The sequence below is a fragment of the Acanthisitta chloris genome, unplaced genomic scaffold (genome assembly GCF_000695815.1).
Source record: "Acanthisitta chloris isolate BGI_N310 unplaced genomic scaffold, ASM69581v1 scaffold45762, whole genome shotgun sequence".
In the NCBI taxonomy this organism is placed as follows: Eukaryota; Metazoa; Chordata; class Aves; order Passeriformes; family Acanthisittidae; genus Acanthisitta; species Acanthisitta chloris.
The window spans coordinates 1-4608 of record NW_008660786.1 but is presented as its reverse complement, the minus strand read 5'-3'; the positions used below and the strand labels follow the sequence as shown (position 1 = coordinate 4608).

Sequence of the window (4608 nt, the reverse complement as noted above, 5' to 3'; positions counted from 1 at the left end):
GCAGTAGTTTTGAAGGAATTCTGTTCCAATTCTGTAACTGTTTTGAGAGGTTCTCTGCAATTCTTGAAAAAGAAACTACAGAAAAGCCTCTCAGTGACAGGTATTACTCACTTTGTACTTGGGCTGATCTTCAGTGGAGATAGTCAAACCCTGGGCTGTCTGCTCTAGCTGAGCCTGATTTGCACAGGGGAGGGGATTACAGGACTCACTGATGCTGTGATTATGTTCTGTTCTTTTCGTTTTTAATGATTCACTTGGCAGGACCTAAGGACCTCACTAACATCAAGGTCATTTTAAGATACGTGAGTGGAAAGCAACAGTTTGCTATTCAAAAAGGTTATGCAATTCTAGACCAAAATGAGATTTTAACATCCTCTCCCTTGGGTAATTGTTACTTGATAAAATGTTTCTGTATTATTCCCACATATTTGCCAGGTGCACCAATTACTAGAATTATTTTGTTTTCAGCTGTGTAACAGTGACAAACTTTTCTTTTGTTTCATCCTGTTTTGCTGTGGCAAAGAATAGAGGTGCAAAAAAATCTATAGAAATTGGAGAGGAAACAAAGAAATTTGAATTCCCAAGAAAACAGGGATGAAAAGAGGGTTCCCATTACAGCACTTGCTGAAAGAAGCCCTGATTGTAGAGCTTAGGAAACTAAACCACAGTGTGACTGAAAGAGTCAGCAAAGAGTGTACAGTGAACTTCAAGTGACCTCTGGGAACTCAGGACACTGAACAAGGTATTTGCATATATCCCTAAGTGCTAGGTAGGAAAAACAGGTGTGAAAATTATTGCTGCATCTACAACAACACTGAAGATTTAATTCAACTGATGCTAATTGGCTGCCACAGAGAAGAGGCTATAATGCAGCTCAGCTCTGCAAACCAAACTTCCTTGTGAGCTCTGCAGGAGTCTTGCTGCTGCCAGAATGAGGGCCACAAAAAGAAGGCTGTATCATTGCTACCTGTACCTTGAATGCTTTGAATATAGAGTTCTACAGGTTGTTTTGAATCTAGAAAGAGCTTTTCCACCTCTAGTAGTTGCATGCATAGGAACAAGTTGCACCAGTGCCCATAGGGATCTTTGATTCTGATTCTTGTTCAATTTTCACCAGAATTGGGTCTGCTAGCTGTGTTTACCTGACCTTTAAAAGCAGCTTTGGCAGTTTTCAAGCTGGCCATCAGCCAGGCAGACTTGCCACCACACTTCAACACTCACCACTGGCACACTGCTTATCCAAAGGAGCTGAGACTCAAGTGGGGACTGAGACTTTCACACTACACAGCAATCTCCTCCATTCAATCAGAACACGTTTGCATTATGTACCAAAACTGAGAGAACCAACTGATCTTTCTGTAGTGTTCTGCATGTATGGATGGAGCATTGCACAGAGCTTTGGCTGTCTGCCATTTAGAGACATTGCAAGACACACAGAGATAACAGGCAGTATGTTCATAAGCAGGAAAAAGCTGTTATATCTGGGCCACATAACAGTTAAATGACAAGAATCCCTGGCACTCCCAGTGTGCAGCAATATATTGCAAGTTGATTTTTAACAGTTAGGTATGTTACTATCCTGATTTTCAAAGAAAAAGTCGTGGTGAAGACCATAACATTATCAACAGAAATGGACTGTAAATTGCTTTGCCCTGTTCTACTTAGAAACTCAAAATGGACCCTGAAGAGATTTGCCCTCTGTAGCCTTTCACAGTACAGAATTACTGAGAGACAGAGAAATATATGGAGGTGAGGAGTAGTGGCTGCAACTTAACCAAAGAATATTAGGCAAAACATTGAGAAGCACTCAGAGATCAACAAAACCAGAATGGCTCCTTTGGGGCTAACACACAAATCTTTCTAAAGAAATCCTACCATGTCATTTGGATAGTGGACATTTATCTCAATGCCATGTAACATCTCTATCTTCAGCTTCTTGGAGGCATCTTTTCACTGATGACATTGCCCCGCAGGTGCTAAAGTGGTTCCCTGGCAGCACCAATCACTTTACATGTTTGAATTTTTACTGAAGCATTTGACCACGACATCGGGATGACAGGGAAAACAGAGCAAAGGGATGTTTTTTAAAGGAAAGATAGGAGAACTTCAGAGCTGATTGAAAACAGAGGCTTGTTAGAGATCAACCAGCTGAGTCTCAAGCCTGATCTTGTGTCCACTGGTAGCAGAGAACACAGAGCTCCTGCTGCCAGTGCTGTATGAACTCTGATAAATGGCAGGAAGTTAATCTATGAAGAGTGGGAGCCTCACACATAGTTGATTACTTACCTTGATGTTTCTGACATGTGTTACCAAAACATCTGATGAGGCAAAGGCAGGAATCAATAATAAAATACAAAGCCATAGATGGTTTTCCATTCTGGAAAAAAAAGCAAAGTTCCGATGGGAATGATGCACACAAATATATACTGCTTTGTTTGCTGAGTGTTAATAGATAACCCAATGAGAAAAGTGGGATTAAATATTAGGCATTTGGGAAAAATCAAATACTGAACTTTGCAGTTGCATTATCTGCAGAATACTGTTACCAAATACTGTTACAGACTATCTCAGCAATGTCTCTTCTGTGTCATAGCTCCAAACAAATTCAACAGCAATTTCTGTACAGGGAACCAAGATTAATCTCCACTCCAGACTCGCTTCTTTTCCAAATGAAAACTGTCATCTTTCTGGTACTTTCCCAAAGGCTCTCCCTGGCTCAAATTTACTGCAGCCATAAGAGAGCTTGTAGTCTGTGAAACTCATTTAAGATCCTCTTCAAAACTATCCCTGTAATCCTGTGTATCACTCAGCTACCTGATTTAGATACTATTATTTGACATGTGTCCTGACTAGTTCAGAAACTTCCCATTACATGGATTCCTGCTCATCTTCACAGCTGAAACCAGGCTCAGGCTCCCACATCTTGCAGCCTCAGTGCCTGCCCAGCCTGCTGCTGCAGGGCCCTTTTCCTTCATTTGTTTTTATCTCTTAATCATTTTAACTGGTTCATCTCCTCATTGATGAAACACAGACTTTGAGGACTGGGGGTTAAGTGCTCAGTGACAACAAAACATCCAAGTTTACAGAATTTGGGGTATTTTCTAGTATTCCTGCAGTGGAACCACATGATGGACACAGGACAGCTCCAGGAGCTTCTTTCAAACCAGCCTGGAGCTCTTTTAATCCAAAGGCAACAGGATGACTCTGTGGAGCAGCTGTGCTCTGTGCTTGTCAGGCACTGGAGCAGGTTGCCCAGGTGGTGGAGTCACCATCCCTGGAAGAGTTTAAGAGGTGTCTGGACCTGGTGCTGAAAGAGACAGTTTAGGGGTTACAGCAGAGTCACAGGTTAATGGTTGGACTTGATGGCTTTCTGCGCTCACAGCCCAGAAACTAACCCAGCCCTGGGCTGCATCCACAGGAGTGTGTGCAGCAGGTCAAAGGAGATGATTCTTCCCCTCTGCTCCGGTGAGACCCCACCTGGAATATTGCACACAGTTCTGGTGCCCTCAATGTAAGAAGGACACGGAACTCTTGGAGCAAGTCCAGAGGAGGCCACGAAGTTGCTAAGAGGACTGGAGCATCTCCCCTAAGTAGGCAGGCTGAGGGAGTTGGGGGTGTTCAGCCTGGAGAGGAGAAGGTTGTGTGGAGACCTCATGGCACCTTCCAGTATGTGAAGAGGCTCCAGGGGAGCTGCAGAGGGATTCTGTGTTAGGAACTGCAGTGATAGAACAAGGAGCAATGGGTACAAATTGAAGGAGAAGAAATTTAGGTTAGATATTAGGAAGACATGCTCCCTGTAAGGGTGGTGATACTGATAACAGGAATCGAATAGTTAAGGCTGAGAGTAGGATAGGGAATAGTCAAGTAGAGAGCACCTGAATAAACAAAAGGTAAAAGGTTGAATAATAAGACATTGTTTTAGTTTATTAAGCATGAAAAGTGTAGAACTTGGGGCATCATTTTAGCTTAGGTAAACACAATGTATTTACGAGGAAGTAAAACTAGATGCAACTGGACACAGGATGTGGCAGCTGAAGAGCAAGATCAAAGGTGAAAAGATCAATCTGATGAAGACTATCAGCCTTCCTCCTGACAACCCCTGGATGACCACCAGAGACCATGGGACTAATGCCAAGTGGGAGGAGACAAAAGGGGAGATTATGATTATGATTTCCAAGAACTAAATGTGATAATGACCACCTATTCCTGGAAATAATGAATATGTATGAGTCTTTAATGTATAGAAACCAGAGAAGTGTCGCCTTCAGTGCACAAGTTTGGTGAAGCGATTCCCCTTGTGCCTGGTGCTGAATAAACAAATACCTACTACTCAGAGATAAAAGTCTGTGAGTAGTTCTTTTCCAGGTTTTTTTGCCATCAAGACACTGGCACAGGTTGCCCAGGGAGGCTGTGGCTGCCCCAACCCTGGCAGTGTTCACAGCCAGGTTGGATGAAGCCTTGAGCAACCTGCTCTGGTGGGAGCTGTCCCTGCCCAGGGCAGAGGGTTGGGGCTAGAAGATCTGTAAGGTCCATTGCAACCCCAAAATTCTATGACTCTATGATCTTGAAGGTCTCGCAACCGTGAGGATGCTATGACTCCATGCCATG

General features: G+C 43.2%; 1 protein-coding gene across 1 annotated transcript in view; it reads right to left on the bottom strand.

The window, feature by feature from the left end:
- The window catches only part of ITIH3 (inter-alpha-trypsin inhibitor heavy chain 3), a gene marked incomplete at its 3' end in the record, with an annotated part of 13787 nt that extends 11449 nt beyond the window's left edge, over positions 1-2338 (bottom strand). Inside the window, exon 1 of the mRNA XM_009069927.1 lies at positions 2287-2338. The remainder of the gene's footprint in view (positions 1-2286) is intronic.
- Positions 2339-4608: the final 2270 nt, after the last annotated feature.